Genomic DNA, 23309 nt, shown 5'->3' with positions numbered 1-23309 from the left:
TATACTACCCCAAAGACAAATGGTGAATGTCAGAGGGGTGGGAAACAATTTCCTGCAAAGCTTCCTCCGTGAGCTGGTACCTAGCGACTCAGAGGTAACTGCCGCTGCGCAGTAACAAGCGTGAGGCTGTCCTCACACTATCTATCAGTGCGCGTCTAATAGGGCTTCCTGTAAATAAAGATACATCAATCAAAATACATCCTAGTAAATGTAAAGATCAGAGAGCGACACCGCTAGCCGGCGCACGCTTCGCAAACAGCTTTTTCAAGGCCAACCCGTCTGGCCAAACTGAGGCTGTTAAATACCCTCCCTAAAGTGGGCGCGGTATGATTGAAAGTTGCTGCGTCCTATGAAATTTGATCCGTCTCATCAAGACAGTTCTGATTGGTAACGGGGCGTAGTGACCCCCAGGGATGATTGACAGCTGTCAAATCTTTGCAGACTCCCAAAGTATTGATAATGTAGTAGTTAATCTCCGTGTCATGCGCTGTAATCATATCTAGGTAGCGTGCGAACAGTATAATGTTACATTCGGATGCCGCGGTATTTGAATGTAACATTATACTGTTCGCACGCTACCTAGATATGATTACAGCGCATGACACGGAGATTAACTACTACATTATCAATACTTTGGGAGTCTGCAAAGATTTGACAGCTGTCAATCATCCCTGGGGGTCACTACGCCCCGTTACCAATCAGAACTGTCTTGATGAGACGGATCAAATTTCATAGGACGCAGCAACTTTCAATCATACCGCGCCCACTTTAGGGAGGGTATTTAACAGCCTCAGTTTGGCCAGACGGGTTGGCCTTGAAAAAGCTGTTTGCGAAGCGTGCGCCGGCTAGCGGTGTCGCTCTCTGATCTTTACATTTACTAGGATGTATTTTGATTGATGTATCTTTATTTACAGGAAGCCCTATTAGACGCGCACTGATAGATAGTGTGAGGACAGCCTCACGCTTGTTACTGCGCAGCGGCAGTTACCTCTGAGTCGCTAGGTACCAGCTCACGGAGGAAGCTTTGCAGGAAATTGTTTCCCACCCCTCTGACATTCACCATTTGTCTTTGGGGTAGTATATCACAATATTCTCATTACCCGTATAAAGGGTTTGGGAACACCTCCTCCATACAGCGTTAATATATTGTTATTTACACGTGAACCAACCTATATAGCGACTCTGTCATTTGAGGTAAACTGCATTACCTGCTGTGACAGTTCAACACATGGTGTACATGTCATTTGTATATTGCTCTTTATATCATTAGAACCGATCTTGCACCGGTTATACCATTTTAATGGTATGCAGGACCTAGTGTTTTTCATTTACTGTTAAAAATTAATAAAATCATAATTTTTCTTTTTGTCTGCCAATAAACTGCTGAAACCCAGTGTCGACTTTTCACCTACTGTGTCCACGAACACCTGATAACTAGACTATTTGACTACTATATTAACCTCACTCTGTAGAGATGAAATTAGATTCATCCCCATGAGCGATCACCACAATATTATTACCACCAGTCTCCATATTATTCCCGTTTTCGGGTAATTGAGAGATTGAAAAATTGTGTCTATTTTCTGTTACTCCTAAAGAGGTTCTGAGTCATATTACTATTGAGAATTTACATCTTAGGCTGTCACTCCAAACTAGGCTTACTGGTGATAGGCGCATATTTATTTAGCGCTACGTGAGTACCACCAGCCTGATAATAAATATTTGTTTGGAAGTCGACATTCCTATAAGTAACTACCTGCCTTGTCTATATTTATCAGGACCACAAATTGTGGTACACAATATTTCAGGCAGAATACTACTTGCCAGATATTTGGACATAGGCTAACTACCTATCTGACATTCAATTACTGGATATATACCTACTACATATCTGCCGTACGAGTACTGACACATAATGTCGACATTTCAGTTGATATACCCACCAGCCAATCTCTATATATGACTCCCGTTGTTGCGGGTAATAAAAGAGACCAAGCATTAATTCTCTGCTAGAATTTAGGAGATCAAGCTTTTCTGGCTATTTTAGGTGATTATTTTACTGTAAATCATCACTGATAATACACACCTCAGGTGGCCACCCATAACTAGGCTTACCGGTGACAAGCGCCTATATATCTAGTGCGCAGAAAGAATCACCAGCCTATATATTTGTTTGGGAAGGGATACACCTTAGGTGACGACATCTGTGCCGACACATGCTGATATTGAGGTATATAAGAGTCACCCCCTACTAGGCCTAACAGTGACAGGCGCCTATAGACCTAGTACACTGTGATTATTACTAGCCTATATTTCTGTTCGGGAGGAGACACCCTCTTAACCTATGACATCTGTGCCGACATACTTATTGTGGTTAACAGCAGTGCAGGCAGACTCCAACACACCATTATTGAATACCTGAAACACTATTTGTCCATAAACACGTCCTAAAAATTCTCTTAGGATTCTATTTTGTTCAGGATTACTTATCAGTGTGCTTCTATCTAGGGACTGTGGCCAACCACCCAATGATATAACACAGTGACACTTCACTACACTATAAGGATAACACGGCCCCCCATCCCTGTAATTGAACTTTGGTATAGTTCTACCGTCTATGAGATCAGAGAGCCACCGTTTTTTAACACAGTGTGTATTTGTTGTATGTGTTTTTTTATATTTCGCTTTCTTAAATATGACTAATAAAAGTTATTTTTTATTCGTGTGAGTTCTAGTAGGTGCATCACACACGGACATACTTTTTCTTTATTATATATAATCACCACCAAAAACTCATGTCGCCCTCTTCAAGTTTCATAGCCATGGAATTATTTTGCTTCACCTTTTGACCATGTCGATCATATAATTTTTTACCATATGGTGTTGACTTACTGACTGAATCTCAATCAGGACCATGACCAGTACCAGTACCAAAGCCATGAAGAAATCCTCCTCCTTTGCAGCAGAAATCCTGTTATAAGTATAGTTTATTTATATGGCTAACAAGGGGTCCACACAAAATGCAGAAACAGTATGAACAAAACAAGAAAAAATTAACTTACAGAGCATTTCAGATCATCTGCAATGATATTGCTAAACTAGCAGTGGGGTATCCAAAGCCTAATGTTCGTGCTTTTAGGAGCAGTGTCAAAGAGGTGATTGTGTAAGTGAGGAAAGGAAAAGCCTTTCCAGTCAGAGCTTATAGTCTACAGTAGAGGGGCAAACAGATCAGGTCATCAGACCCCACTGGCAACCTGCTCCTCTGTGCTTTGAATGTGAGGGAGGGGGTTTATGCCTAGGATGTGGACCAGTGTCTTGGCCGACCATAATTGGTCGACAATGAAAAGGTCAACACATGAAAAGGTCGCCATGGGCAGAAGGTCGATACAAGCAATAGATCGTCATGGATATGGTTGACAGAGGTAAATGTTGATATGAGATTTTCATATTTTTGGTGTCTGTCAATATCGATCCCAATTAGTGTAATGCATGCCAAGTTTTGCTCCCCAAGATTTGGGCCATTTACCTCTATCAATTATAGTTTACTTGGATTGTAAAGTATGAACAAGTACCATATATACTCGAGTATAAGCCTACTTTTTCAGAACATTTTTTATGCTGAAAAAGCCCCCCCTCGGCTTATACTCGAGTGAGGGTCCCACTTGAGTCAATAAGTTTTCCCAGTTTTTTTGTTGTAAAATTAGGTGCCTCGGCTAATATTCGGGTCGACTTATACTTGAGTATATACGGTAATTTGAAGAAAAAAAAATCATGAATAACTCGTGGACCTTTGGCGTGTTAACCTTTTAGCAAACATTAACCTTTTAACCATGTCAACCTTTTGCCTGTTAGACAATGCTGAGTGACCTATTTACTGTCGAACTAAGAACTGGAACCAAGTATGCCTATGGTAGTGAGGTAGTTAAATTATAATTGAGGCTTGGGGACGGTGATGAATACAAAATAACTGATACTGGGGGTGCTGCCCGGATTGGAGTTAGAAAACTTGGGGATGTGGGGTACTATTTTTAGGATTTAAGACCTCTAGGCGGTGGGAAGTTATTTTATAATGATTTTTTTAAATTTTATAATAATTAACCCACTGGACATATATATTTTTTTAAATAAAATGTTTTATTAAATTATTAACATACTATTTTATTTCAACTTTAATAATTAGTAAATGACCATTTCTGAGTTGCTTTATGGGTAAAAATGGTCAGTTAAGTGGTTAAGCAGCAAAATAAAATAAATCAAAATAAATACTTTGATATCTGGCACTAGCTAAACATACAGATGGAGCTGGCCTTGTCTATCCCCGGCGCTTGCCAGATCCCTTGCGCTGGCGGTGCCGACGATAGAGACATGCGCGTCCCAGAATCACGGCGGCTGGGCAGCGACTCCCAGCCCGTCTCCGCTTCGGGGAGACGCTGCCCAGTTCGGGGGGGGGGGGGGTCGGGGTGGCAAGGGGGACCGGTGGAGATGGCGGGGGAGGCAATCGGGGACCCCCGCCGAGCTCCGTTGCATCTCATGCGCGCATGCCATCTGGCGGGAGCCGGCCGCCGGCATGGATTGCGGTACAAACGCCATCCACAGCAAGGACAAGGCCGGCTCCATCTGTAAGCCATTTATATGTAATTGTAAAAAAACACAAGAAGCTTTACCAAGTGTACAGTAGCTCTCTTGTTTTCATTAGGTTTCTTTAACATAGACTCTTCAGGTCCCTTTGCACCAGGAATTGAGAGAGAACTAATGATCAGGATGATCCCTTTTTACCACCTTTGTGCAGCTGAAATTACTAATTAGCCTTCTGTGAGGCTAAAGACCACCCAAAACTTAGCATAATGGATGGAGTCTGCCCGTACTCTCCATCAAAAACCCAGGTAACACTTTATGTGGCTTTTAACCAGTGGGGTGTTTGAAGGTCTGGACATCCCTATGCACTATATTATTACCTCCTTTCTATAAATGTTAACATGCAGTCACAATTTGCGAGAATGGGAAAGAGATGGAGGCTATACAAGAGAGCGAGTGAGGGGGTCTATTTAAAAAGTAAAGTGGACTCCTGATCAGTGTGGCTTCCAGACAATAGAAAATATATGTCACCCGGATTAATGAACTTTCAATTAAACTTCATACTTTGGAGTCACAACATAAATTGACTTCTGACCCTATAATTTTGTCTGATCACTGTACAATCAAGTTAGAACTCAAATGTGATCTTCTTTCCCAGCGGGTGGCCAAGTGCCTTAAATGACTTTGTCAGTCCTTTTATGAAAGGGGAGATGAGGCAAACAAAATTCTTGTGGCATGACTTAGATCTACCAGGGCCCATAAAAATATTATATCAATCTGAGATCCCCATGTTCAGATAGTTAATGAACCTACTGATATTAGAGCTGGCTCTCAGACTTACTACAAGGACCTGAACAATTGCCCACCTCACTCCTATGTCCCATCCTGATCTAATTTCTGATTCCTCTCCAAATCTAACCTGCTGAAACTATCCCAGGGTGCTTTTGATCATCTTAATACCATGATCTCCATTGAAGAAACAATAAAAGACCAAAAACATGGGAAATTTCCTGGCGCTAATGGGTTTTACAGCTGCATATTGTAAAAAATGATCTGACTTGCTGGTTCCTCACCTTTTCCTTTTAAATACAGCTCTTCGTGGTGATCCTTTGCCATCTGAGTTGCTTGAAGCCAGAATTTTTGTGTTTCCTAAGGAGGACAAGGATCCATGGAACTGTACTAGTTAGAGGCCCATCTCCCTCCTTAACCTTGGATTGAAGATACTGTATTTGCTAAAAATTCTGGTGAACCACTCTGAACCCATATCTTCCTTCCCATATCCTCCTTCCCATATCCATTATGACCAGGTAGGGTTTATCCCGGTTGCCAGGCATGAGGTAACGCCAGACATGCTGTTGATCTCATTCATATTTCAAAGTCCAGGGAGTCCCCTACTATTTTAATCTCTTTAGACACATTTTGACAGGATTTCCTGGAGTTTTCTGAAGATGGTTTTTGAGGCCTTTGGCATGTCTGGTGACTTTCTCATGGGTCGCCTTGCTTTATATTCTGCTATGTTCCTCATTAATGGTATATCTTCTGGTCCAGTCCACATTTGTAACGGCACTCGACACGGCTGCCTTCTTATATTTGCCCTTTATAATGGAGTTGCTTGCTTCCCAAATTAGATCCCATCCTGATATTAATGGTGTGCAAGTAGGCCACACCAATCCCAAGATATCTCTCTTTGTGGACGATATTCTCCTCTCTCTGACTCAACCAGCGATTTCCCTCCCTAACCTTTTTTCTGTTCTTAGGTCTTACAGCACAGTTTCTGGCTATAGGATAAATAACTCCAAGTCTGAAGCCATGCTGCTCCATGTTCCCCCTTGTGAAACTAAAACCCTTAGAGCTCATTCTAACTTCAAATTGCAACCAAAAAAGATCAAATATTTGGTGATTTATCTGACTTAACGCTTCCCTGTTTCATGAAAAATTCATGGAATTGACTAATTTCGTGGTTGGGTAGAATCATAGCTGTTAAAATTAATATAATCCCAAAATAGCTCTATCTTTTTTAGAGCCTCCCTGTAGCTGTTCCTTCCCTTATCAGCTTCATTTTGGAACCATATACCTCCACGTATTAAAGCCAAACCTTGGGGATGATGGGAGCGGGAGGTGGTATGGGTCTCCCTGACATAAAACTCTACTCTCTGGCCTCTCATCTTTCTCAAATTATTGCTTCCTATGCCCCCACCCCTGACTCTACTTCCTGGTTTAACATTGAATCGGTTTATGTTAATCACCCAGACCTGACTCCCTTATTGGGTTTACCCCTACTTACACCATCCCCCTACATCTAAATTGCTCCCTATTATCAAATTTAACACTAATCTCTGGGATTCCCACTTTTTTAATATGATACCTCCCCAACATCTCCCTTGACCCTATTTGACACAATACCCTGTTTCCTCCTGTATTATTGTCAAGGCTGCATTTGTTTGTGAACCCAGAAGAGAGCAGATGCCCAGTTGGCTGGATGCACGAGGACGGAAGCTAGCAGGTTTGATTTAAGATTTATGGTTGCATAAAGAAATGAATGACTGAATAAAATAAAGTCAATGGCTCAATTACATGAAGTCCAGAGTTCTTTCGAGTTGGGGGTTCCAGCGATACAGGGAAGCAAGCTTGCTCAGAATTGGGGACACAAGTGATCAAGGAAGCCTTGCTTAGAGCTGGAAACACTGGTGATACAGGAGTGTAGGCTTGGAGCTGGGGACACCAGCAAAGCAGGAGTGCAGGCTTGTTTGAAGTTTGGGATTCCAGCAGTACAGGTAGCAGTGTTGCTTGAAGCATGGGACACCAGCAGTACAGGTAGCAGTGTTGCTTGAAGCGTGGGATACCAGCTGTACAGGAGAACAGCCTTGCTTGAAGCTGGGGACACCAGCAATACAGGAAGCAGGTCACTTGAAGCTGGGGACACCAGTAATACAGGAAGGCAGGCTTGCTGAAGCTGGGGCTCTAGCAATGCAGAAATCAGCTTTACTTGAAGCTGGGGATACCAGCACTGCAGAGGACAAGATTTCTTGAAGTCATGACAGCCGGATTGCCAAGAGCCAGGTGAAGCTGCAGATAGAACTGTATTGTCTCTTTAAAGAGCTTGAGAATAGGAGAAGCTGTCATTAATGAACACCTGGAGTCAGGGGCTGCTGAAGCTGGTAATTGCTCTGGGTCTTGGAAGAAGAGATAAACAGGAGCTTACTACAGGCTGATAGACAACAAAGCACTGACAGGGTTCCGTTACCTGTGCTGGGCTTTATACCTCTTGCTGTGAGCTGATTGGCTGAGGCATTCCCCTGAAGGGGAGTCTGTCCTGAATCAATCTTGCAGGGTCAGATGACCAGGAAGTGTCATGGTGCTGCCCATAGAGAATGGCACAAAGGTCTCAGGGGGACTATAGATGGGGCAGCCGATGATGGCCAGCTGTTCAAAGAGTGCTGCAGGTAACACAATGTGCGGCTGGGGAGCACTGACAGTATCCATTTTGTGATAATTATCTATTACAAGGTTCCGTAATTGGACTAAGATTGGATTTAAATTTACGGTACTTGTTTCCTAGCATGGCCACAATCGCGGGCATCGGGTGTCATTTTTAGTGGTCTGCGACGCGACCGACACGATGCCCCCGATTTTCCCATTGAAATGCATTGAAAAAAGTCAAAATCGCGTCGGTCGCGTCGTATGCGGCTAAAAAAGGCTTTAATGGTCCAGACGCGATGCCCCCGATTTCCCCATAGGGAACAATGTTAAATGCCTCAATTTACCGCGATGCCCCCGATTTCCCATAGGAAACAATGTTAAATGGCTCAATTTACCCAAATCATCATAGGGAACAATGGTAAATGGGCCAGAAACCCCCAAAAACAACCCTGAACAGTGAAATGTCCCCCCAAAAGTAGTTTAAGCCACCCCACGATCAACGCGAACCCGAAGCGTGGCGAGCGGGGTGGCGGTACGCGTCCTCCGACCTTTTCATACCCCCACTATCCACGTCGGCGTGGAGTTGAGAATAGAATAGCGTGGCGAGCGCAGCGAGCCACCGAGCCTGAAGCGTGGCGAGCGGACGCGGATACCTTCACAGGTAAACGCGTCCCTTCGCGTGCTTCACAGGTATCCGCGTCCCCTCGCGGGGCTCGCTGCGCTCGCCACGCTTCTGGCTCGCTGCGCTCACCACACTATTCTATTCTCAACTCCACGCCGACGTGGATAGTGGGTGTATGAAAAGGTCGGAGGACGCGTACCGCCGCCCCTCGCGGGCTCGCCACGCTTCGGGTTCGCGTTGATCGTGGGGTGGCGTAAACTACTTTTGGGGGGACATTTCACTGTTCAGGGGTGTTTTGGGGGGTTTCTGGCCCATTTACCATTGTTCCCTATGATGATTTGGGTAAATTGAGCCATTTAACATTGTTTCCTATGGGAAATCGGGGGCATCGCGGGTAAATTGAGGCATTTAACATTGTTCCCTATGGGGAAATCGCGGGCATCGCGTCGGTACCATCGCACCCGATTTTTACTCACGATGCCCACGATCATGATCGTTGTGGCCGTGCTAGGTAACAAGTACCAAATTTCCTGCTGATTTTTCCGACCAGGGTCAATGTCTAGCTCTGTCTACACTACAACAGAACACCCCATCCCTGATACTTAACCCCTTTGAATTCCTTCAAATTCACCATTTTCTACATTGTCTATCATCCTTCCATGTTCTCTGAGCTCTTACTCATTTTGAAAATCTTTGTAAACACTGCCCCTTATCTAATGGCTTGATCTCAGAGATTTATGCCCTCCTTCTTGATGATAGTTTACCCTCCTTGAGACACCATGAAATTGCTTGGGAGCAAGATCTAGGACCTCCTCTGGATTAAGAAGCCTGGGACGACATTAGACTGGGTATAGCCAAAATCTCTTTTGCTACCAAAATTAAAGATACTGCTTATAATATCTACTATCATTAGTACTACACTGCTGAGAGACTCAATAAAGTGTTCCTGTCCTCTTCATCTGACTTTTGGTGTAGGTGCGGGTGTTCGCTTATCCATATATGGTGGACCTGTCCGATTATTGTCCCCTTTTAGGATTTTGTTCATGGATCTCTCTTCTAGCAACATTGGTACCAAAATATCCCTGGATATTTTTGTTGTGCTATTCCCCCCTATCCTAGGTAAATTATCTAAAAAACTGGCCGCGCACATTTTGCAAGCTGCAAGAACCCTGATTACGCAAAATAGGAAGAAGATCTCTCCTCCTCTTTTCTCTGCACTTAAGTCCCAGATCTGGCATGTTACAGCAATGGAGGAAATAACTTATTACCTCCATGATCGGGGACATATTTTCAACCAAGTTTGGGTGCCTTCGTTATTTGCTGAGTGTAGATCCTTGTCCCTATCCTGAGTTCAAACTTCAAAGGCAAACTTCATAGGCCGACTAATCTCTCTTTACTTTTATGATTCCACCTCCATGTTGCTTTTTTTTTTTTTTACTGGATGCTATAACTACTTTTGTGATACTTTTTTTGTGGTTCCCCTCCCTTTTCTTCCCCTGCTTTCCTTACTTCCCTATCTACCTGTCTTTTTTTGTTTTTCCTTTGCTTGCTAATGCACTTTAAAAATATGGTCAGTGTTGGACTTTTGCAGCCCTTTTGTTTCTATGTTTATTTCTCTGCTGGTTAACCACTTTAAAATAAAGAATTATATATATTAGAAAAAAGGAAAGGGAAAATATTACCAATCTAATCTTTGTAAGTGCCTGGACAGTCTCTTGTTCTAGTGAGTAAATTCTTTATACTGTACCTTTTTTATCTGCAAAAGAAGTCTGCATGCACTGCACAGTGCCTGTGATGTCAGTTTCTGTTTAGAGGGACAGCAAGGGCATAGCAGAGAAAAGCATTAAGAACACTACTTATTATACAGGTAAGAGATGGTGGTGGTATGTTTGTCAGAATATACTGTTCCTGCACAGCCCACATTAGCACTTAAGAAGTCTGCAGAAAAAGAAAAAAGGAAAAGGCTGAGATCTTATTTCTCTGCACTTTTCAAGTAAATATAGAAATAATACAGTATATGGCTTTCTACAGGAAAAATGCTACAGAAAAGCTTTTTTATGTACTAAGTAGACCCCAAGGACAGAGGTGGCACACTGGAATGAAAAAATACTATAATCCAAAACAGACAACGAGACCTGGGTAATCTGAGGTCTCTTTCTGTGTGTGTGTGTGTGTGTGTGTGTGTGTTGGATTAACTGCTCCAGAACATCATTAAACTTGTATAGAACATTAAAACATGTACCTTTGTGAGCTCACATTCCCAGCCACAGGTTATTGTTCCCAGTAGATCTATTCCCACGGTGTAGCATACACACCCTGGGTAGTAGTGTTCTGAAGCAGATTAGTTATGCTATCTCAGGGGGTTCCATGTTCTAACTTTGAGCCAACAAGCCTTAAAACCATAAATGTATAATTTATTATGTATTTATTAACAGTTATTTATATAGAGCACACAAATTCTGCAGCATTTACAGAGAATACAGTATTTGAACATTCACTTCAGTCCCTGTCCCAATGGAGTTTACAATCTATATTCTCTACCACATGTGTACACACACACACACATTCATTCTAGGGTTAATTTTTGTGGGAGCCAATTGACCTACCAGTATATTTTTGGATTGTGGAAGAAGACCAGAGTACCCGAAGGAAACCCAAGCAAGCACAAGGAGAATGTACAATTTCCACACAATTAGGGCCATGGTGGGAATCGAACCCATGACCTCAGCACTGTGAGGCAGTAATGCTAACCATTACACTATCCATGCTGCCCAATAACAATAAATGACCACATATTATTAACAACATTTACCCATTATTAACAACATTTACCCATCCACTACTCCACCTACAACTTGAAGTAAGACATATTGACACTAGGCACCAGTGACATGTGGTGAGGTCAGTGGCTGGTGAGGCACTGGTTTTCGAGCAGTGGTGCAAGTACAATTATTTTCTTACATGGTACCAAAAATGGTTGAGGCCAAGTGTCATGAGAGGGTGTGGTCACATGCAACTGGGGAAGTTGTTACATAACACTAGAGGTGTGGTCACATTATGTCACACACACCGTAATACCCATGACACATTATGCCACACATGGTAATGCCCATTACATATATTACCACACTACATAATGCTCATTACATATTACATCACACACTGTAATGCCCATTGCATATTGTACAATGCAACATAATGACCATTACATATTATACCTCAAACTGCAATGCCAATGACAGAATATGCCACACACTGTATTGCCAATGATACATTATGCAACACACTGTAATTACCATTTGCACATTATGTCACACCCCGTTATACCGCTGACACCTTCTTATGTTCCACACACAAAAATGCCCCTTGCAAATTATAGCCCCCAGTAAGGCTTCTAATTACTTGATGCCAGGGGTTTCTTGGCAAAAGATGCAGTTTTCTGTATCTTCTCCCAGCGTCAGTGGCACTTCCGGGTATCGCTATATACACACTGGTGTAATAATATATTTTGAACCCCTTCATGGAATTTTAGCGCAAATGCCGATTTTGCATGGCAGCCCACAGAAAGGCATCCCGGAGGGAGGGAACACCTCCCATTGGGACTGCCTTGGTGACTGGCAAGTCGGATTTCCAATAAGAAGTCACTACCAGTCACAGTGTCACAGACTGCATCTGGTTTTACTACAGTGGCAGAGTTTACTGGGGGGGGGGGGGGTTATTTTACCTGTTTTCAATAAGTGATTCTGAGATTATGAATAATAAAATGTTAGGTTCAATGTTATTGATGTTATATTTCATGAATGAGTTTTATGTTTATACATGTAGCTCTAGATTTGTATGTTAAGGGTAATTGAAAAACCAACTACAATATGTGTAGGAAAATCAATTGGTTATATTGGTAATATTCCAGATATAGCATGAATCATTTATATCTTAATAAAGAAGACCTTTGTACAAAATGTTGTAGTGGCTATACCTCACAAAGAGACTTCAAAAAACCATACCAAGAAATTCATGTAAAAAAATAATAACTCCTATGTATTCGCAAAAAACGTTCAAAGTAAATGTGATTTTTTTAGTTAAAGTATCCACTTTGCCAGCTGTGACTATACAATAGCTTCATTTCCCAGTAATACATTGTAGCAGTTGTGCTTTTATTTCACTGTAATATGACAAGGTGCAGTCATGAACATAAAAAAGGTAGGAATATAAAATATATATAACATCAGTGGCGTAAATCTAAAAATCCAAGTGACTTTGTCACATTTAAGACTACAGATGGAGCCCCTGTCAACTTTGTACAGCGTGAGCGCCAGCGGACAGGGACTCCATTGAACTGGGAAGCGCATGCATCTCATGCGTGTCCCAGTCTTTCAGCAGCTGGGCAGCGGCATCCTGCCCGTCTCCGCTTCAGGGAGACGGGCAGATTTAGGGGAGGTTTGCGGTGGCGAGGGGGACCGTCGGCGCCGGCAGGGAGCTCCATTGCCATGAGGCACACGAGCGTCTCAGGCGCCCGCGCCCCCTGGATAATTTTGCCAGCCCCTGCAAAGATGAAGTCGGCTACATCTGTATCTACCACTCCTATCGTAATGCTCTGGACACTGCTAAACAAACTTATTTTCAATCTCTCATCTCTTCTTATGCCACTAACCCCAAGCGACTTTTTAATACATTTAAATCACTTCTTTACCCTCATTCACCCTCTCCACCTACCAATATCAATGTGCAGGAGCTTGCTTCCTTCTTCAAGGAAAAGATGGCTAAAATCCAAGATGAAATGACTTGCTCTTCTTCAGCCAGTGACTTGCTTTCTTCCTTTCCTGATCCCTTTGCGACTTTCTCCTCATTTGACCTCACAAGTAAGGATGAAGTATCCACACTCTTCTCATCTTCCTACTCCACTAACTCTCCTCTTGATCCTGTGCCTCTTACAAGTCAGTAAAGCTCTGTCTCCTGTGCTTATCCCAAGCTTAACTAAAATCTGTAACCTCTTTCTCTCTACTGGTATCTTTCCTTCTCTGTTCAAGCATGCACTTATTACTCCCATTCTAAAAAAAACACAATTCTTATCCAAGCTGTCTCTCTAACCATGGTCCTATCTATCAGCTCCCTTGCCTCTCCAAGCTACTTCAGAGACTTGCCTACACACGCCTCACACACTATATTAACTCCTACAACTTATTGGACCCATTTCAGTTAGGCTTTCACTCTCAATACTCCACAGATATAGCACTGACTAAAGTAGTCAATGATCTGGCCACTGCTAAATCTAGGCCATGTCTCACTTCTTCTTCTAGATCTCTCAACTGCCTTTGACACTGTTGACCACTCCCTTCTCATGCAAACACTACAATCCCTAGGTCTTCAGAACACAGCCCTTGGTTCTCTTCCTACCTATTTAATAACTTTTTCAGTGTTTGCTTCTCTGATTTTACCTCCTCCTCACTACCTCTGTCCATTGGAGTACAAAAGGCTCAGTCTTAGGTCCTCTACTTTTATCAATCTATACCACCTCACTTGGGAAACTAATTGACTCTTTTGGATTCAGTATCATTTGTACACTGTTGATACTCAAATCTATCTATCCTCCCTGGAATTGTCACCATCAGTATTGCTCAATGTCTCTGAATGTCTCTGCCATTTCATCTTGGATGTCATCTCACCACCTCAATTTCAACATCTCCAAAACAGAATTACCAGCCAAGAGTAGTTACCAACCTGATATATCTATCACTGTTGAGAACACAACAATTCATCCTACTCCACAAACTCGCTGCCTAGGCCTTATCCTCGACTCTGAACTGTCCTTCATTCCTCACATTCAATCTGTCTCTAAATCATGCTACATGCGTCTAAAAAACATATCCAAAATTTGTCCGTACCTTACACAAGCCACTGCAGAAACTCTAATCCATGCAATCATTATATCACGCATTGACTATTGCAATAGCCTCTTTACCGGTCTTCCTAAGAAAAGACTCTCACCACTACAATCCATTTTGAATGCAGCTGCGAAGCTGATCTTCCTGGCTAGACGATCATCATCTGCTGATCCTCTCTGCCAGTCCCTTCATTGGTTTGCTGTATATTACCGCATTCATTATAAAATACTTCTACTTACATATAAAGCCATTACTCTGACTACACTGACTTATATCTCTTTGCTTATCTCAAAATATATCCCCACCTGACCTCTCCGCTCTGCACAAGATCTGCGTCTCTCATCCACACTCATTACTCGCTCCCACTTTCACTTGCAGGATCTTTGTCGGGCAGCACCCACCATATGGAATGCCCTTCCATCCACATTAAGACTCTCCTCTAGCCTCCAAACTATTAAGCGTTCCCTGAAAACTCACCTCTTCAGGCAAGCTTATTATATTCAGGACCCACACACAACCTCCAGTAGCATTCATATCTAATTGCATTCCATCAGGACTGTCTTGTAATCTGATGGGACTGCCATGCTATGGAATTGTATCCTTATGTATCCCTCCTATTATCCCTATAGATTGTAAGCTTGCGAGCAGGGCCCTCCTACCTCCATGTCGGTTTTTATCTACCCAGTTTGTTTAATCACTGTTGTCTCCAATTTTAAAGTGCAACTGAATATGCTGCGCTATATAAGAAACTGTAAATAAATAAATGTGAAACAAAGTCGACATTGAGGGTGGGCTTTTTGTTATGGTTATAGTCTATTCAGGATAATTCTGAAAATAATAATGCCAATTGATTAAGACCATTCAGGATAATTAACAAGGCACAGTGATCTTCCATAGGGTCTGATTTTTTTTTTAAACAAGTCCATTTGCCTCACGGACAACCTGGGATTTTGGGCCTTATTCAGAACACTGCATTGCCAGAGTGAAATCCAACCCTGTGAATAGATGTGCATGGCTTTCAAATCTATTTGTAGTCACGCAAAAAATTCCAAATTCATTTGCAAGCCGCTCAACATGATATGATTTCTCAGTGTGCAGGAATGTGACTCCCTGAGAAGCCCTGGACTTAATCAGCGGCTGCGATGAAATCCGCCAGATCAGGGCTGGAGCTGGCATCACACACCCTCCCCTAACATGCTTCATTACACCTGTGTTTTCCCTAGGCACACCTGCATTTTTTTGGTGCTCCCATGAAACATCCGGTTACCAACCCCAAACGCTGGATACTTGTCAATCACCTTGCAAGCAGCCAGCCATGAAAAAAGTAGCAGGCTTTCATCACAGTACGGCGCATGTGCATTGCAATACAGACGCATGCTCAGCTTATCGACTATCATCCGCTGTACAAATTTGCAGCCCTGCAATCTTGACTAAATTAACCCTTCATTACATACTGTTGCAGGTTTGCTACATACCCATATACCCACATACATAAGGTATATAGGTATACCATTACATGGTGTATCAAATTTGCTACAGAGCATTTTTTCTAAATAAATCTTTTATTTTTTGCCTGTGATTTTTTCATTATTTTTCCTTGTCAGTACAATACACAAGAAGCCTGAAAATAGTTAACTTTTTTTTTTTTTATCATGCATTGAACCATAATGATGCCCTATATAGGCATATGTTTATTTTTAATTCCATGTTGTCTTGGTGCTTTCATTTAACTTCCCAATGTGTGCAAATGCTAGGAGCTTAGGAAATAAAATCCCAGAACTAATTGCAATAATGACAAGGGATGAACTGGATATTGTGGCTATTACAGAGACATGGTGCAATGAAAATCATGACTGGGACATAGCTATACCATTATATACTTTATTTAGGAAGGACAGAATGGGAAAAATTGGAGGAGGGGTTGCAATATATGTGAAAAAAAAAAAAAGACTACCTTAATACAAAGTATTGAAGAAAAAACGGAGGCCCTTTGGGTGACCATAGAAACAGGGGAGAAGGCGATTCTTCGTATAGGGGTGATCTACAGACCACCAGGTCAGGAAGAGGAACTAGACAAGAGCCTATTGCAGGACATCAATAAAATGGCATTAAAAGGAGAGGTGATAATCATGGGAGACTTTAATCTACCTGATGTAAACTGGGAGCTGCCTGTTGCAAGTTCCACCAGAAGTAGGGACATGCTGAATTTCTTGCAAGGAGCATCCCTCCAGCAATTGGTGAGGGAGCCCACTCGTAAGGACGCAATATTAGACTTAATACTTACAAATGGTGACAGAATATCTGACATAAATGTGGGTGAAAATCTGGGATCCAGTGACCATCAAGCAGTATGGTTCAAAATAAAGACAGAGACTGACTCATCGCACACAAAAACAAAGGTGTTCGATTTTAGGAAGGCTGATTTTGTAGAGATGGGAAACTCGGTAAGGGATTCTTTGGCAGAGTGGAAGAACTTGGAAGGAGTGCAGGATAAGTGGAAAAAATTAAAAAGTGCAATTCTAATAGCAACAGAACTTTGTGTCAAAAGAGTTAGGAAAAACACAAGAAAAAAAGAAAGCCATTGTGGTTTGCAAAAGAAGTAGCAAGTATTGTGAAAGCAAAAAAGTGGGCCTTTAAGAAATTTAAGCAGACGCAGAAGAATGAGGACAAAGAGGTGTATCTTGTTAGACAGAAGGAGGCTAAGAAGGTAATCAGATGTGCAAAAGCACAGGCTGAAGAGAAAATGGCCCAGTCAGTGGGTAAAGGGGGGAAAACTTTTTTTTAGGTATATAAGTGAAAGGAGAAAACCAAAAAGTGGAATAATTAGACTGAAGACAGAAAGTGGAAGTTTTCTTGAGGGGGACAATGTAATAGCAGATAATATTAATAATTATTTCTGCTCAGTATTCACTGCTGAAAGAGAGGGGAACGGGCCACAGTTAAGTTGCAAGTATAGTCTAGAAAACTGAGGGAGAGACAAGTACATTTATAGAGGAGAAGGTCCTCACAGAACTCTCAAAACTGAAAGTGGATAAATCAATGGGGCCAGATGGGATACATCCAAGGATACTAAAAGAGCTTAAAGGGGAGCTGGTAAAACCAATAACAGAATTATTTAACCAGTCACTAGCTACTGGAGTAATCCCAGAGGACTGGAAAACAGCGAATGTAGTCCTACTGCACAAAAGTGGAAGCAAGGAAGAGGTAAGCAACTATCGACCAGTGAGCCTTACATCAGTAGTAGGAAATTGATGGAAACACTCTTAAAACAAAGAGTTGTAGAATATCTCAAAACCAGCAATTTACAGGATCCAAAACAGCATGGGTTTACTGGGGGAAGATCATGTCAAACAAATCTTATTGACTTTTTTGACTGGGTGACTAAAGTAATAGATCAAGGTGGGGCTGTAGATGTAGCTTATCTAGACTTTAGTAAAGCTTTTGACACTGTCCCACATCGCAGACTGTTAAATAAACTTGAAAGCTTGGGATTGGATTCTAAGATAGTTGAATGGATAAGAGCGTGGTTGCAGGACAGAAAACAGAGAGTTGTAGTAAACGGAGTACAGTCAAAGGAGGGAAAGGTTACAAGTGGAGTACCCCAGGGATCTGTACTTGGACCAGTGCTTTTTAATATCTTTATTGGTGATATTGCAAATGGAATTGAGGGGAAAAATGTGCCTTTTTGCAGATGACACAAAGGTATGCAACAGGGTAGACACACCAGGAGGGGTAAAACAAATGATTGAGGATCTAGGCAGATTAGAGAAATGGTCAAGAGAATGGCAACTACAGTTTAATGCCAAAAAATGCAAAATCATGCACTTGGGTCTCAGAAATCCAAAGACTCAATATAGTATAAATGGCACTATAATTGAAACTACAGAGGAAGAGAGGGATCTAGGTGTCACTATTTCAGGGGACTTAAAAGCAGGTAGGCAATGTAACAAAGCAATGAAGAAGGCAAGTCAGATGCTTGGTTGCATAGGGAGAGGTATCAGCAGTAGAAAGAAAGAAGTAATAATGCCACTGTATAGGTCATTGGTACGACCTCACCTAGAGTATTGTGTTCAGTTCTGGAGGCCATATCTCCAGAAGGATATAAATACATTAGAGACTGTACAAAGAAGAGCAACTAAAATGGTGCATGGCCTACATCACAAAACGTACCAGGAAAGACTAAAAGATCTTAATATGTATACTTTAGAGCAGAGAAGGGAAAGGAGGGACATGATAGAAACTTTCAAATATATCAAGGGCTTTAACAAGGTACAGGTGGGAGACATTCTTCACAGGAAGAGGAGCAACAGAACACGAGGACATGCACTGAAACTAGAGGGAGGAAGATTCAGGGGAAATGTGAGGAAGAATTTTTTCACAGAAAGAGTAGTAGATAAGTGGAATAGCCTCCCAACAGAGGTGGTAGACGCAAATACAGTAGTACAATTTAAACATGCTTGGGATAAGCATATTGATATCCTTACATAAAAATAAGGATCAAATATGGTTTGAGGTAACATGTCTAAAAAAAGGGGCAGACTAGATGGGCCAAGTGGTTCTTATCTGCCGTCAAATTCTATGTTTCTATGTAAGTCTACAAGTCTCAGGAGTACTCTGAGCTGTTCAGGCTGCCCTTCTGAAATGTACTGTAAAAGCGAGATTAAACATAACCACTAAAGGTGCCCACACATGACACAATTTTATGAACAATCCAATCGGTCACCCAACTGCCTCCTCCCCCCCCCCGACTGGAAATCCATTTTGCAAATGCCTCGGTGAGTGAAAAACTCACTGAAGGTGTTTGCTCTGGGGGCTTGAACATGCACATGAGCAGACCCCCACCATCTAAATGGGCCCCTTAGTTAGGAATGTTCTATTGCCTATATCCTTTTAGGATTTTTGAATTGTGCAGTTGTATTAGTGAACAGGGCCAGATTAAGCCTTCAAGGGGGCCTCGGGTAACTTTAGACAAGGGGCCCCTCCCACTTGTCATTATTGACCGCAATCTGCACAGAAGAATATTACACTGTCGAAACACAGAGTAAAGCCAGTATAAACTTGGTCAATGGGTAACTGCAAGGGGGGTTAATATAAATATATATATATATATATATATATATATATATATATATATATATAGGAGAAGGAGACAGCAGCGGTACTCACACGGGAACTTTTCAAGTGATTTAATCACAGCAAATAACGGACCGACGTTTCGGGGATTACACGCCCCTTTGTCAAGGTGTGAAAAGCAATACAAACAAGGTGCACAATGTGTTTACCTTAAATAGGGTGAGAAGACAGGTGTCACGGCGTGCAGGGTCCGTCCCCCTGCACCAGCGTCAATACCGGAAGTGCAGATGCGACGGAAGTCAAAGTGCGTCTGGAACTCAAAGTTAGAGTTGTTTCGTGGAGCGCAAGCCGGAAGGTAGTCATAGTTACCTGCACCCGTTGTCTTGGTGATCGCGTGTGCTAGGGGGATCTCAACCCTGGGCGCCGTGTCAATCTGAAAGTGATATGTACATAATTAACAAACAAAAAACATAAATGCATAGGCAATAACAAAATTATAAACAGTGTTAAGCGCATAGGCGCGCACATTTATGGTGGGAACGGACTTATTGCCGTTGTGTCAATACAGTGGGACTAAGTGCTTAAGAGGGAATATTAAATATTAAAATGTGAGCTAAAATACAGAGAGGTAACGAACAGGCCCTTCATCTTGTATATTATGAGGGCGAAAGAATAAATCATATGCCTAATGTATATCGGACTATATCTGAGACATACTGGGGGAGTACACAGAAAGCCAGCCCCGGCTGTGGGACGCACATGGTTTCCTGTATGATCTAAATGATGCGTATTATATACTGCCGTTTGGAGTCATCTGGTATCCAAAGTACATCAAGGGAGGGGGAGAGATTTGGCATGAAACAAATGGTAAATGTAACAGGGACATGCACAATATTGTGGTGCCATTTTGACGACTAAGTATAAAGGAAATTTGGGAGCAAAGACACCATTATAGTGTACTCAGTCCTATACTGAAGTTAATAAGCACGTTATTACACTAGGAAACACGTTATTACACTTGGAAACAATTAAAAGGGACAGTAAGAGAAGCAGAGGTGAAGAAAAAGCACACTGTATACGTCAAATATGACATATGTCTACATGTGTCGGCTGTTCTACGACTATGGTTGATATGTGGGACCTTTATGGTTCCTCCTATTCTTACTAATAGAAAATGTGAAAGGGACAGTGAGAAAAAGCGGAGATGAAGAAAAAGCACACACATGGAGTATCTCGTACGACACACCTTTGCTGGTGTCGACTGGACCACAGTCCACCATTGGGACCGGGAATGTAACACTATACATTTATAGAAAAACATGTCAAAGGGATAGTAAGAGAAGCAGAGAGAAAAAAAACACACCAAATGTGTCTAAATGACACTGTACGACATCTGTTAGTCGCTATCATGTCACCTAACAGGTCTTTTACGTGGGTCTATTGTAAGTACCTTATATGCTGATGGAAAATTTAGACAGGGATAGAAAGAGTAGCGGAGATGAAGAAAAAGCACACCATATGCATCTGTAATGACACAGGGCGACATTAAGTCGACCGTATACTAAGTTTTAAGTTATAAGTTTTGATGAACCCAACTCATCTAAACTAATGTATCAAGGAAGAAATGGTCAAAGGGATAGAAAACAGAGCGGAGATGAAGAAAAAGCACACCATATATGTCCTTCAGGACACTGGTCGACTTATGTCGACTTTTTGTACTAGGTTTCTAAAAAGACACAAAATAGGTTAGACTCTAAACTTTAGTCAGGGGAGAGCCGGAAACGGATGTTATTAAAGAACAGACATGTGTCCATGAGAGTCACAGAAAAATGCCAAGGGATAATTTCTCATTTAAGCCATGGGGACTTGTGCTGTTTAATTTATGTATCCACATGGTTTCTCTTCTCAACAATTTTCCATCGCGGTCTTCTCTCCGAATCGATTCAGGGATGTGGTCGATTATAATATGCTTAAGGTCAGACAATTTGTGGTGGGCTGCAGCGAAGTGTTTGGCTACCGGTTGTTCGTTCTCTTTCCCAGCGATAGCCTTGCCAATAGCGGAGCGATGTAGGGCCATTCGGGTACGCAACGTCCTTATGGTCTTGCCCACGTATAGAAGGTTACACGGGCATACAATAACATACACAATATGTGTGGTGGTGCACGACAGCACGTGTCTGATGGGGAAGACCCTCCCGTACTTTGGATGGATGAATGAGTCTCCCGTAAGCATGTGTTGGCATGTCGTGCATTTGATGCACTTGTAGCAACCGTTTTGTTTTTTCATGAAGTTGCTTGTTTCCGGGGGTCTACTCGATGAAAAGCCTGTTATATCGTTATGTACGAGCAAGTTTTGTAGATTTTTACCCCTGGTATGGCAGATGAGTGGTCTCTTGTCTTTCAGTGCTGGCAGCCGTGCATCTGTTTTTATTATCGGCCACAGGGCCCTTGTGGCTCTAGGTAACACATAGCTGGAAGTGTTGTACCTGGTTACAAATGGGATGGTGTTCTCCACTCTCGTGTCATCACCTTGCTCTTTCTTGTTTGAAGATAGGAGTGACTCTCTTGGAATGTTAAGTACTTCTTCTTTTTGTAGTTGTAAAAGGTCTGGTTTGTATCCCCTATTCACAAATTTTTCCACCATACAGTTCAGCACTTCTGGTAGAGCAGAACTGTCGCTGACTATTCTTGCTGCCCTCACCATCTGTGATTTCGGCAAGGCTTTCTTTAGGGCAGGTGGGTGAAAGCTGTTTGCACGTAAGACATTGTTCTTATCCGTTGGTTTCACAAACAGACTTGTGCTGAGCTTTCCATCTTTTAAGTCGACTCTGACGTCCAAATAGTTGATCGTTTCTCTTGAAGATTGATATGTAAATTTAATCAGAGAATCTCTCCGGTTAATATTTGTCATTGCATTATTGAACTCCAATTCTGTTCCCCTCCAGATTAGGAATAAATCGTCGATGTAACGCGTCATCATGATGATTTTGTCCCTGGTCTCCTCATTGTTATAGAACATGGCCTTCTCTTCATTAAACATGTATATGTTTGCGAACGGTGGGGAGACATTGCTCCCCATCGAGCACCCTGTCATTTGCTTGTAAAATCTCCCGTTAAAGAGAAAATAATTGTGGGTAAGGGTTAACCTTAGTAGGTCCATGAACAGGGTATGATCGAGTTGGTCCATTTCGTTCTGAATGAGGAATTTATGGACTTCCCCTAGGCCGCCTTCATGCGGGATGCATGTATATAGCGAGCAGACGTCCATGACGCATAATAGAACGTCTGTTGGCAAGTTTTGGGCCTGTTTGAGTGTATTCAGAAAATCAGATGTGTCCATAATATAGGAGGGTTGCCTTTTGATGAGAGGCTGTAAGATATAATCCAGGAACTGAGAAATTGGTTGAAAAATGGAGTTCTGTGCCGATATAATTGGACGTCCAGGGGGATTGATGAGATTTTTGTGGATTTTGGGTAATACAAAGAAGATTGGTACAGACGGATTCTCTTGGGTTAATGCTTGTCGTAATTTATCAGTGATGAGATGCTGTTGCGATGCTTTTATTAGTGCTGTATCTAATTTCTTCTTGTATGCAATGGTGGGATCGGTGGTCAGGAGCATGTAGGTGTTAGCATCAGCAAGTTGTCTGTCGCACTCAGCAGTATACGCAGACAGATCTTGTACCACCAACCCACCGCCCATGTCGGCGGCTCGGAAAACCACATCTTTGTACTTA

At 42.2% G+C, this 23309-nt stretch overlaps 1 protein-coding gene across 2 annotated transcripts in view; it reads left to right on the top strand.

Annotated features, from left to right (window-relative positions):
• Positions 1–23309, top strand: part of LRRC20 (leucine rich repeat containing 20) — a 586357-nt gene that overhangs the window by 417234 nt on the left and 145814 nt on the right. The window lies entirely within an intron of this gene.

The sequence above is a fragment of the Crinia signifera genome, chromosome 6 (assembly GCF_055691185.1).
Source record: "Crinia signifera chromosome 6, ASM5569118v1, whole genome shotgun sequence".
Classification (NCBI taxonomy): Eukaryota; Metazoa; Chordata; class Amphibia; order Anura; family Myobatrachidae; genus Crinia; species Crinia signifera.
Note: the sequence above shows the minus strand (reverse complement) of the source record. Positions and strands in the feature narration are given on the sequence as shown.